At 44.6% G+C, this 13300-nt stretch overlaps 1 long non-coding RNA gene across 1 annotated transcript; it reads left to right on the forward strand.

Annotated features, from left to right (window-relative positions):
• Positions 1–8331: 8331 nt before the first annotated feature.
• On the forward strand, positions 8332–13009 carry LOC123813015. The gene is made up of 3 exons (XR_006784642.1): positions 8332–8689; positions 8827–8974; positions 12376–13009. It is a non-coding gene; the product is annotated as an uncharacterized LOC123813015 (long non-coding RNA).
• Positions 13010–13300: the final 291 nt, after the last annotated feature.

The raw sequence follows: 13300 nt of genomic DNA on the forward strand, positions 1-13300 counted from the left end.
ACGTGGAGCAAAAACAAACAAACAAACAAACAAACAAACAAACAAGTAGAGACCATTTAGGAAGCTATTGTAAAATCCAGGCAATAACAATGATAGCTTGGCCAGATTATTAACAGCAAAGGTAAAAATGCTTGGACGATGGTAATACAAAGGGAGAACCAACAGGATTAGCTGAAGAATTGCATGTGAGATGTGAAAGGTAAAAAGAAGTCAAAGATGACTTTAAGGTTTAAGGTCTGAAAAACTTGGAGAATGAAGTTGCAGTTAATTGAGATGAGAAAGACTGCAGGAGAAGCAAGTTTGGGAGGGTGAAAGTGATGAATTGAGTTTTGGGTATATTAAGTTTGAAGTATCCTCATGGGAAAGTGGGACAAGCTCCTAGAAAGCCTTGTGCACAAATACACCTGGAGTTCAAGGAAGAACACCAGGGTAGGACATTAAATTGGAAGTAATCAGACCACATGTATAAAATTTAAGACCATGAGACTGGATGATAGCACCAAGAGAGCAAAAGTGGCAAGAAAAGGAAAAATTTCACAGCTGACCCCTGATCCTCTCCAAGGTCTAAGCTTAGGGCAAGAACCAAGAGCCACAAAAGGAGCCTGGCAGCAGCTCCCAGAGAAGTAGGTGGAGAACCAGCGGAGTGTGAAGCCATGCCTGCCGGGTGAGGGAAGGGTTCCAGCAGAGCTACTGAGAGGTCAAACAAGAGCACTGACCTTTTGATTTAACAACATAGAGACATTGGTTGATCTCATTAAGAAGAGTTTTCTAGGAGCCTGGAATAAAAGCCTAACTGGAACAGATCCAAGAGAGAATGGGACGAGTACCATAGGAGACACCAAGTACAGCCTGCTCTTTCAGGGAAATTTGCTATAAAAGGAAGAAGAGAAATGAAGTCGTAAGTAGAGAAGTGAGGCCAAGAGAAGTTTGAGTTGTGGCTGTGTTGTTGTTGTTTGCCACAGAAAAAAAATGATGCATATTTGTAGGCTGCTGGGGATGATCTAGTGGGGGGAAACACTAACATTGCAAGAGGGCAGGGCAGAGTTGCTGAGGCAGCAAGAAGGTGGAAGAAGGTGGGAGCTAGAGCATACATGGAGGGGCTGACCTCACTGTCATGGGCCCCGGGGTTAATGGATGGAGGTTGGACACAGGTCTGAGTGATGGGTCGATTCAGCTGAGTGTACTCGTGGAAGCTGTCTTCAGATGGACAGTTTTCTGCAAAACTGGAAAGTAAAGTAGGAAGTGGGGTCATCTATTAGAATGAGAAAGAGATGGTGTGGGAGGTCGGAGAAGAGAAGACAAAGGATAAAATACTTGAGACTGGTAGTAGATACACAAGAGCACGGGTGGCAAACACAAGGCCCACGGGCCGAATACAGCCCTCCACCTTGTTTTATCCGGCTGGCACTTTGTTCCTACCTGGCAGCTGCGCTGAGCTCTCACTTAACTGTTAAGGAGTAGTTACGTTTATATAGTCCTAAAGTTACATTTGGCCCTTTGAAGGTAACTAAGAAGCCAATGTGGCCCCCGGTGAAAATGAGTTTGACACCCCTTCACTAGAGGAATGTAATAAAACTTTGGGGCAGCATTAGGGACCCACCACTGTTAGTGACCACAGATTTAAAGTGAAGTCAGTCAGTATGGCTCTGCCTTTTTCTCCAAACCCTTTTAGCTTCACCAGTACTGGGTACAGAATAGACTGAAGAGCAGTTTTAGTGGGGTGATGGGAAAAGAGCCAAACTGTGACAACCTGGAGAGGAAATAGGAGGCAAGGAAGTGGAAATCTCAGATTTAGACAATTTGTTCCAGAAGTTTCAGTGTAAAACATGGCTTAGAAATGATGCAGTATTTGGAGGGGAATGTGGGACTGAGAAATGCAAGATCTTTCTTTAAAGGCAGGAAACACTAGAGCATGTCTGTAGATTAATGGACTTGCCAGGGAGAGAAGGAATTGACCATGTAGAAGAGAGAGGAGCTCGTGGAAGAGGTGAAGTCCTTCAGGAGGTGAGAAGAATATAGAACACAGACCACAGGGCAGGAACTGACCAACCTGCAGGTATGAGCAGGTTGGTAGGGAAGATCGGCAGGAAGATTAGATGTTCTGCTCTTGAGGGCTTCTATTTACTTAGTGATAATAAGATAAGGTCATTTGCTGAGAGGAGGGCAGGTATAGGAAGTTGGAGGTAAGAAGAAAAGGTATGAAATAATCTTTTAAAAAATTTTTATTGGATTTATTGGAGTGAAATGGACTAATTTGAGTATTAGTATAATTTCAAGTGTACAATTCTATACACAAATGATGTATTATAGAGTTGCACACATAAAATAATCTTAAATATGTGTAAGTGCATTTCCTATGGCAGCACAGTGGGATCCGTTGCCTTTGCCGAGTGCCCATTTAAGGTTGTTATCTAGAATTTACAGTTAAAGCAGTCAATGTAAAATTAAAGTTAAAGGAGTCAGTCTAGCCCTATGATTTTCTTCCACAAACAGCTACACAACGGTGTAGAGTTGGGTTCACCAGGGAAACATTCAAGTCTGCAGAGCTTCATCCATGAAAAATATCCTATCTCTAGAGCCAAGGTAGGGTGGCAGAAAGGTGACACTGTATGTGTTACTCTGGCTGCTGATCCCTTTAAATGAGTTTCTATTTTAAGAGCCTGATGTCAATAGTGCTTGATTTAATCAGCTTCTTACAGAGTAAAAGGAAATTGGAAATCTTCATGAGAAGGGAGACAGTTCTCATTAGAAACTTAAACTAATGGTCTAAAGGCGTCACAGGGCAAAGGAGGATGAATGGCTTATCTATTTCAAAGGACAGTTTATGACCTTGCAGGACAAATTCTTTGGCTTGGACCCTGTTTACTGGGTCTTATTAGGTTATTCTGGTTGCTTATCTCAGGATCTCTCCTTCATCCCAAGCTCTCATTTCTAGCACTGGCCTGCAGAATCATCCCTGAGGTCAGTCCTGATCATAGTACAAGGATATTTAAGAGCTCTAGTTCCAGATCCGATGGACTCTAACCTCCTTACTCAGGCATGTTTGGCCTTCTATATATGGCCAGTAATATGGTTCATTTCCTACCACTCTGCCTATACCAGGCTGCTGTAGACCCCTGGTGACTCATACTTCCAAGCACATCTCTACCTCAAATGCCCTTCATTGTCTTGTCCACCTGGGAAGCCTCTATTGTTCCTTCCAGGTTCCTCAAACATTACCTCTTAAAGCTGTCTCTAGTTCCCTTCATCCTTAGCTTCCCCATCAGCACTTAATATCTGGCTCTATAAGCCTTACCTCATTATGCTATCATTTATGTATTTGTCTGTCACAATATTCTTTGAGAAACTGTGTCAAGTTTATCTCTGTAGGCCCACCACTTAGCTCAATGCCTTACACATGATAAGTACTTTGTTTAATAAACAACATCGGATCCAACTTGTAGGGGGGAAATAACGGTTCTAGGAACAGAGCTCCTATGTCTTCTCTAGAATCAAACCCTACACTTGTTTCAAGATCTGTAGCACTTGGGAGGTCAGAATCATGAAGTAGCTTAGTTTGGAGTTCTGGTCAGAGAAACCTGAATTTGAATCTCAATTTCATCACTTATTAATTGAGTACCTCTTTGTGCCTCAGTTTCCTCATATGTTTAATGACAAAAATAAGAGAATCACCTTCATAGTGATACTATAAAAATTAGATGAGGCAGTGCATGCAATGTGGTTAGCTCAATGTTTTCAGTGCTTGGCACACATGGGTAATAAACATTAGTTATCATATGGCACACATGGGTAATAAACATTAGTTATCATAATCACTATCATGAACTGAAATGATCTGAAAGCTCTATTCTTGCTGATTTGCCTATTCCTAAACACTTGTCTTGAAATCTTAAGTATTTTATTTTCTTATTAAATGCATCTCTGCCTTATATCCCCCTTCCCCTATGCCTTCCAAACAACTGCTCCACCCCAAGATGTTTGGTCTTCTAGGGGCAGGCCCCTGGCACATGGCTAACTGAGCTCTAACCACTGCCTCCTTGAGGTTCCCCATTACACATTCCACCTGTGTGCCTCTGCAGTCACCTTCATCTCTGGAGGTGCCCCCCCACCCCGATTCCAGCCTCTTCTGGGCTTCTGTCCCTCACTGTCAGTGCACGAGTCTCAGCCTTCCTTTTCTCCTCCATTGACTGCCAATATGTGCCAATATCACCAATACCTGCCCCACCCCAGCTTTTCCAGGTCCCTCTGTCTGTTCACGGAAGTGTCACAATCAACTTCCTTTCCCAGGTCTGGCCATAACATACATTTTACATTTGTGTGCACAATTTTGCCGAACAGCACTGATCAGTCTTATGACTGCACACAAGAGTGTGCTGACCCAGTTAAATTCTTTTTCTACAAGGATCCCAGACATTCTCCTTCAGTATCTGAAAGGTCTTTGATTTACCAGATGGCTGACAGTTCTAACCAAATCACACATATTAAATTACACTACAATTTGTTAGTTTCAACCAAAGCTATCTAAATGGCCAATCATTTCACCCCAGCCAGAACTCTGGAGAGAAAGCATTCCACCTCTAGTGGATGGTCATTACATATGCTATGGCTTTGGCTTTTTAGTCAAATGAATTTCCCAACCAGAAACTTCATCCCTATGCAATTCTCCACCCAGCTACAAAATAATTTGAGGAAATTAGTGGGTTTGTAACAGATGCAAATATGTGGAAATAAGGAGAATCCCATATTCTAAATTGTTTCCCAAACCACATATTGAGAAATAACCACTCTGTTTAACCTAAGGTCTTGGTCAATTGAAACAACAAATTTAGCAGAGAAGAGAGCAAGAGCGAGAGAGTGACAGCGAGAGAGCAAAAGTGAGAGAGAGAGAGAGAGAGAGAGAGAGAGAGAGAGAGAGAGAGCAAGTGAGCAGCCCCTGGGACTGATCATTCCTGGCTAAACAAATTAGCCTTAAAATAGAGCTACCATAAGTCAATTAAACAAGGCACTTACTTCCATATCATCAAATGGATGAAAAACTTTACCTGCAAGACTATTTTTCATTCATTTTTACTCTCATAGAGTTTTACTATATTGTGTAAGTTTGTCTGGATGTATAAGAAATCATTTCATATATAATGATTATGGTCTACTTATACAATTATATTTCAGAAAGAAAGACATAGTTCTAGACCCAAGGGCTTTTGTAATGTGAAATACAATCTTTTGAGTACCGAAGATACATCTCCTGCAAAACCAACAGCAGGTGATGCCTTCTATTTATTTTCTAATCAGAGAAGTCATGAGACAATAAACTACTCCATTCCAAATTAGTGGTTAGTTAATCTGATGTGGGAGAAGAGGCAAGGGCTGGAGGGAGAAAAATCTGTTTACAACATTTTGAGTGATGGTTCATTCAACAATGACAATCCCTTTCCCCCTTTCCTCTGCATTATAAAAGCAGCAGAGGTGAAATGGGACTGAATTATTCTTCTCCAACTGGCAAAGGCTTCCAGGCAGGCAATCCTCCAGAGGGAGGAAGAGCCCAGCTCTCCTAGGGCTTCAGTTTAAAGCCTGTGGGGACTGGAGTGGAGACTCACTGCACATCTGTATTCCAGCAACCCACTCCCACATGAAGCTTGGGAATCCCAAGTGCCTGTTACTAAATATAGTGCCTGCTTTTCAGACTGACAGGAGAGCTCCTGCTGTGTCCCTGGAGCTAAATCTGCTTCACACACTCCTAATATGGTAAGCCCTGCAGCCTATCAGCCTGTGAGCCTGGAGGGAGCCGGCACTGTGCAACACAGGCCCTAAGGTTAACCCTTTTGTGGAAGGCAGGATGGAAGCTAGACTGACCGCTGGTCACTGCAGATTCTCTGGTTACTACAATGACAAGTCAAGTCAACGTGATCTGAAAGCCAGGATCCAGTGCCCATTCCAAATAGCACTGTTTGTGGACAATAAGCACTAGATCAAGGATGCAGGGCAAAACAAACTGCCTACACCCCGTGGGTCACTGAAATGAAACAGGAAAAAAATAATAAAAGGAAAAGCATTCTCAGGAGGGTGGGAAAGTCAGTAGAAAACAGGACATCAGGAGGACTAACAATTGTGTGCCACCCCCTCCCACTGCCTGCCTTGTCAGCTCTGTCACGGCAGCTGCTGCCCCAGCAAAAAGGACAACAGGTGTCCATGTTGGCTTTTTACAGCAGAACCAAGCAGTGAGCAGGGAATGGCTCCTGAGGCCACTCGATATTCTTCCCGGCCTGCCTGAGAGCCCACCACCCCAAGGACTGGCCATTTGGTGTTGCAGAGTGTTTCCCAAGAGCCCAAGGTCTGTGGCTCTTGCAGGAAGAGTAAGGAAGAGCCAGCCAGGACTGGACGATAAATTATAGGGAAGCCCCTAATAATGCTAGAGAGGAGACTGAGATATTAAAAGTATCTTCCTCTTTTTCCTTGGGGAAAAAAGAAAAACCACTCATTGTAGCAGCTTCCCACTAACAGGGCTGGTGGGACTGGCAGGTTCCTTTTGGAGAGGAGGTGATGTATCATAACACAAAGTCAAGTTTTTAGCAGTCTTCATCATGCTACCTGTTGCTAGGCTTCTCGGTGTGCCATTGGCTGCCAGAATTTGGTAGGTGGGTTAGAAGTCTACAGCAGGCTAGAGAGGGTAAAGGATGCTTTTGAACAGCATAAAGTATTTATTCCTTAGGGATTGAATGTGGGAAGCCTTGGATCTAGTCTGGCTCTGCTCCTCCCTGTTTTGCGGTGATGACAGTGGCAGCAGGTGGCCAAGAGCGTGTGTGGATTTGCCTTTTGGAACGCTGCATCATAGAAACTGCTTTTCTCATTTTATTTTGTCAAGGCCAGAGTCCTCCAAGAAGCGCATTGTAGGTGATATGTAAGTTAGATATTGGTTGGGCTTTTCTGACAAAAGGCATGGACAAAACTCTGCTGGCTACCATCTCCCTCCCAGTGATAGAAAGGTTGTGTGCATGAAATGAATTTTCCGACTCACCAGCCCCACCCAGATGTGTGTCTGTTCCAACTATCACTAGCCTCTCTGAGCGGGGCCAAGAACCCCACCCTATGTGCTCAGGGTGGCTTTCAAATAGGATAGTTTGATGGGGGCCCTGCAAAGTCTCAGGCTGCAGACAGGTGGTCTTCTGCTTTGGGCCACACTCCAGGCAGCTGTGGAGGAAAGTCCCACTCCTGACACAGGTGAGACCTTTTCTGACACAGGTGAGACCTTTTCTGACACAGGCGAGACCCTCTGTACTGACTTTTTGCCTAGGTAATGAGTGAAGAGAAAAGTCACCTACTGCTTCAGCTTGGTGTCTTTTGGGTTCTCAAGCCACTGGCTGTGCTCTGCCACCTCTGTACCTGCTCCCCTCCCCTTGAGCCCCAAGTCTGGCCCTTTCAAGCCACATCTTCTAACCCCCTCTGTGCCCTCTTGGAAGGGGTGGGTGAGCAAGACCTTCTGCTGTCTTCACTGCCCTCAGACCCCAACCCTGGTTTGCTTTTTAAGCTTTCTTGTTGCATAAACTCACAAGTGATCTGCTCAGTGCCCCTTAGAACCTTTGGTTTTGATTCAGACAAAACTGTCTTAATAAATGTTTCCAGATACAAAAACCAATTTAGGTGTTTGAGGGGCAGAAACCAATAAACCTACAATTAACTCTTTCTTTCCCTTGTGATTTTTAAATGCAATAATCCTAATTCTCCTTCACCAACATGGCTCCTCTAGCTACTACAAAAAGTGTCAGAAAATGTAGAAAAAAAGGATAAAAAATAACATATAAGATCTCATCTTGTACCAACTGACATATCTATACACTCTATTACAAAGGGAATAAATGATGTCCAAGGTACAGAAAAGAAACACTAGGAGAAAATTTAGAAAGCATTACTTCATTTTAAATAAAATAGAGATGAAAAGTTCTCTATTAGAATTCATATTACTGCCCATATTTGCAACCTAAATGAGAAGAAATGGAGGAAGGTAGAGAATTCCCTTGAGTTCTTACTTCAGTGGTCACAGTTAACTTTACTAATTCACGAACAAAAGCTACAACGTAACTCCAGCCCACCTGCCCCACCCCACCCCAGTGGGGGGAGATACTTTACAGCAAAAGTTAGTTCTGCTTTGATGCTTTGCGTCTCAGTAGTGTTAGGTCCTAAGAGAAAGTGGACCATGACCCTCACATGCTCATATTCACAAATGAGTTACATTGGAAGTTAATATTAACCAATAGGATTCACTTCATTCGACAATTACGTTTTGAATTCTGCAACATGCCCTTCTCTGTTCTTGCTGAAGAAGATACTGTGGTGACCAAGACCAGTTCCCACCCTTTGGAGCTTTGAGTGGAGCAAACAGACCAAAACAAAAACAGAACAAAACTGATCATCATCAAAGCCATGAAGGAAAGGAATAGGGTGAGATGGTGGGTAAGAGAACTTGTGTGAGGGGCGCTACTTTAGTAAGTGTGGCCTGAGGAGAAAGACCTCTCTGAGAAGAGGACATTTTGAGTGAAGAGAGGCTGAGTCTTGCAAAAGCTCCAACAGAAGAACTGGTTTCAGATGTTGGAGGCACGGAAACAACCCCAAGCACGGCTTGAACCTGGTAAAACACGGGGAGAGGGAACTGAGATTGGTCAGCAAGGAGGGATCACGATAAGCCACAGAGAAGGTGAGATTTTTATTCTAATTTCAGTAGGAAAGCATGCAAGGGATGTTAGCAGGGAAAGAATGTGATCTGATTTCCAGGTGAAATGTCAGCAATTTCTAAACAGAGCTCTAACAATAACTGCGGCTTTATCTTCCAAGAGATGCCGATGCTGATCTCCAGATACCTGCTGGGTGTCTGCACATCATCTTAGCAACTCAGGAGGCTCTCACAGCATCAGCCTCTTGAAGTTCGAAAATGTCTGCATCACCAGGGACCTGGGTTGATCCACATCCCAGAATATGCCAGGTAGGAATGCTCTTTTCTTTCATCTCTGGGTCAGGGACCAGCAGGATCTTCCTCTCTGTTTATACCCAAGAAAGTAACTACCTCCTGCCACCAACCTAGATGATGAGCTACCCACCGAGTTACAGAGGACTGGGACCCTGGCCCTGATGCCGCATTCCCCACTCTAGGCTCGCACAGAGAGAGCCAGGCAGGGGAAGACAAGTCTGAGGTTCCGTGTCAGACCTCAGGCCCGGAAACAGACTGTTGCTAGTAAAACAGCCCACAAGGAACACGATTTCAGCAGCTGTGCTTTGGATGGATTCTCTTCCTTCTGCTTTTGGCTACCATGCCAGTAGGTTTTTTAGATTCTGGCATCCTTAGCACATAAATGAAAATATCCACCCTGGATTCTTACCTGATCACTTTGGGTGGGGATGGAGGTAAAAAAAAAGGAGGTCAATTATATTTAATATGGAATGGGCTGAAGAAATATTTTTGTAGTGGAGACCCTCTCTTCAAGGCTGACCACCCAAACTTTTCAGACTTACAAATAGAGATGACATGATTCCCATGCCATAGTAGGGCCTCAAGGACCTCAATAAAATATCACTTAATATTGATGAGGGTTTTTTTTTTTTATTTTTCATGCATGCCTTCCTTAGTCTCTGGCTCCAAAGAGGGTTAGTTGGAGAGACTTATGAAGGGCTGTCCAATGAGTAGGAGCCTAAATCCCAGGTCTAATTAGTAATGCTGTTCAGCTTAAGATGAGCTGACATGCCCTTTGCAGGGCTTTGCATTGGTAAAGCCCATGGATCGATAACAGTTTAAAGGTGGTTTCTCTCTGTTCACATATGCAACACAACAAAAGGAGAAGTTTTGTCTAGGAAGCACCAGAAAGATGTGTTTCTTCAAAGTGGGTGAAGGTGTAGGCAACAACCATTTTCACAGGAAACATCAGCTGATCCATTACATTTTTTAAACACAGATTTATTGGGTAGGATTGTGTGAATGTGTGCCTTTGGCGAAGTTCTCAAGGGTTGTCTTTTTTATGGCAAAAAAATTCCTCTCAGCCAAGGGCAAGGAAACTATTTCAGTCAATAAAGAAATGGCTACGGCCTGTAATGTAACCCATGAAATAATTGTAGCCAGAGCCAGCAAATGCAATCATTGCAAAGGCTTCGGCCAGCACCAGCCTGTGACAAGGGGCCCCCCAGATAGCTGTGTTTTCATCTCCACGGCTCCTACTGCAGGAAAATACCATCGGATGACTTTTAAGCCCTAAATTTCTCTATGATTTATTAGAAAGGAATGAGAAAATTATAGACAGCCCTAAAAATTGAATAGAAGAGGAAATTCTTCTCAGTTTACTTAGAAAGGAAATAATTAAATTCTTTCAAAATGATCTTTTATCTTAAAGCACAAAAAAGGGGACTTGGAGAAGGAAGAGACCAGAGCTAGGACACAAGTGGTCAGACCAAGTCTCTACAGGCCGACTGATAAAAATGGGATAGATTAAAAGCTGGGATTGAATTAGGTCACCTTAGCACTTTGATCAGGGAGACCATTGACCACATGTGACATTGTTCAATATGTGGCTGTTACAGCTGAAGGAAGGAAGGAAGAATGCATTGCTGTAGTAGCCACTGTGGACTCAGATCCAGACAAAGCACCTGATGAGCGGCGGAATGTTAGGCATGGTCATTGTGCCCAAGACACTGCATTTGCCTTCCTCAGGTTCCTCTCTCTTCCCTGTTCTGTACCCAGGGGCAAGCTGTCTGTGCTTGTGGACAGCTAGCTGCCTCCTGCTTGGGTTAGAGACCCAAGCCTGCTCGCTTAGGAATTTCTCTGCTCTGTCCCTTCACCTCTCCTTATCGCCAACAGGCAGCATCCTGCCTGGTCACTGCCTCCAGGACTCCATATCTCAGTGGGCTCTGAAAACAAATCACCTTCCCCTTGCCTTTCAGCCCTGGGAGTGATAATGACTCTTTGCTCCTGCTAATCTCTGGATGATGCTTCACTGTGCTGTTCATTCCCTTCCCTCACCCACACTGCTCCCAATAGCTGGTTCACTGCTTTCTCTTCACTTAAACCACTTGAGTGGAACTGGATTTCCTGCCAGGACACTGGCCCACACCGTCCTGAATACATGTCCATGAAAAGACTGCAACTCTATTCTAAAGCAAATGGTTGTGTTACACCATTGGTACCTCATCTGGTGTCAATGCCTTCACGTGAAAAACAATATGACATTAGTACAGAACCCAGATTCACAGTACATTTTTGTCTCTAGGCATTTTCAGCTGGAGGCTCATGGTTTTTAAATACATGTCACAGGAGTCTGGGCCAGTGCCCCAAGACAGCAGCTGGAAGATCCACATTACTGGGGACCCAGCAGGAAGGGGCAGGGTAGCAGTGGTTAGCTGCAGCAAGCTTCCCTATTGGTGTCGGGAGAGCTTATGGCTCTAAGAATAGCCTCCAATTTATAAAGGAATCGAAATATTTGATTTTCTTCCTGGGTGTGAGTAGGTGGCCAAGATGAGAAAAAAGACAGCAGAGAGAAAGAGGAGAAGAAAGCAGGTGGGGAGAGGGCGGGTGGAGGGAAGGGAAAAAATGGGAAAGAAGGGGAAGGGGAGGGAAAAAGAGAGAGCCGCTAATTCTTTCTTCAATTTTCGCCATGGCTAAATAAAGTCTCTTTTATTGAAAACTGAATGATATTACTTGCAGAATTACTGCCAAGATTTTTGTCTTGAGAGGGAGGCCAGCTTACACAGACACTGAATTTACAGCCTGGGGCTCAGAGGCCTCTCCCAGGCCCCCTCTCTAAAACACCCCTGGTCCTCCCTAATCCCCTGCCCCACGGTGTGTTCTATTTTTTCTCTTGGTATGGAACACTACCTGTCACACTCCATGACAGGACTTAGGTGTCTGTCTGTTGCTGGCCGTGCCGTCTGGCCTGTGTGTTCCACGAGGTCAGGGGTGCTGTTGTTCAGTCAGCAGGACGCAACAGAGGGTGGGCATGGAGACCAAAGGGACAAGATACATGTGGGCATCCAGCAGCCTGCAGCGGCCAGAGGAATGAGTGGCAGTGACCGAATGAACAGCTGTGATTACATTTTGTCTCAGAAAGTCTGAATTGAGGACACTTTCTAATTCAAAAACCAATCTCCAAAAATTCCTCTCTGAGAAAACCCAATTGAGGGCTTGATTCACGGCAGAGAATGTTCGTGGCAGAGAATGAAGTGTCTCTTTTCTCGTCCTTGGTGCTTATTTTCTTCCTATGAAAATAAGAGAGAAAGGACTCCAGATGGAGAGCCCCACATTGTCGGCGGATTTAGAAAAACTCCCCTGGAATTCGTATGGGTGATGCAGTTTGGTGCAGACTGACAAGTGAGTAATCTTCCATCTTATCGCTTTAATTTCAGGCTTCAGAGATGCCCAGCTCTGTTGTTCAAAGAGTTTTATTAAAAATTGGTGAGGAGAGAAAAGAAGTCTCTGAGGGCCTGTCTGATTTCATTATCTCTGACAGAGCACACAGATGGAGCAGAGCCCCAGAGGGCCAAGGAGGCTGCCCTCCGCGGCGCTGGGTGATGCGCAGGCCTCTGGAGCCGCGGATACTGAATCCAGATGTCCTCGTCTGCTGGCATCTCGCACAGATCCCTCAGACGCTCAGTGTGTAACCTGGCGTCGACTTCTCAATCATCAATCCCCAGCATTCTAGTCGGAAGATGGACACCCATAGATCCCCAAATTTTCATTTGTTTCAGTAATGTAACTTCTACTGTTGCTCCTTGCATTAGCAAAACTCTGTTCTCTAGTGGTTCTCTCTGTAAGTTCTACTCCCCTGCGGCTTTCATGGATAGCCTGAATCTAGCATTCTGCAAAGAGCGGGTGCTACCATTGAGATTGCAATCCAGACAACAGTTGAATCCTCTAAGGTCCGGACACAGACCACACAAGATCCTTAAAGGCAGGGACACACCAGATGCCACCGACTAAAATGGAAGAAGAGACTGGCTTGTATGTTCTGTAAGAAGAAGCCCTCGGTCATGTAAAGATAGCCACACAGCCAAGCAGGCTGCCTTCTCCCACACATATTTTTCTGGTTGCTAAGGGAGGTCTCCAGCCTCAAAAGTGGCCCCGATGAAAGATGCCCCGTGAAGCTTGGGGAAGGTGTGGGATGAACACAGGAAGTGAAGAGCCCCGGATGGGCCACCAGGATCCCCACTCCAGATCACTCTCCACCTCCACCATGGACTTTCTCAGCACTCGAGACAGGTTACTATCAACTGAGAGCTTTTTAAAAGTACTGGTGCCTGGGCAACCCTCCAGAACAATTAAAATAGGATC

Source organism: Phyllostomus hastatus, unplaced genomic scaffold, assembly GCF_019186645.2.
Source record: "Phyllostomus hastatus isolate PE091 unplaced genomic scaffold, TTU_PhHast_1.1 phas_scaffold_93, whole genome shotgun sequence".
NCBI lineage: Eukaryota > Metazoa > Chordata > Mammalia > Chiroptera > Phyllostomidae > Phyllostomus > Phyllostomus hastatus.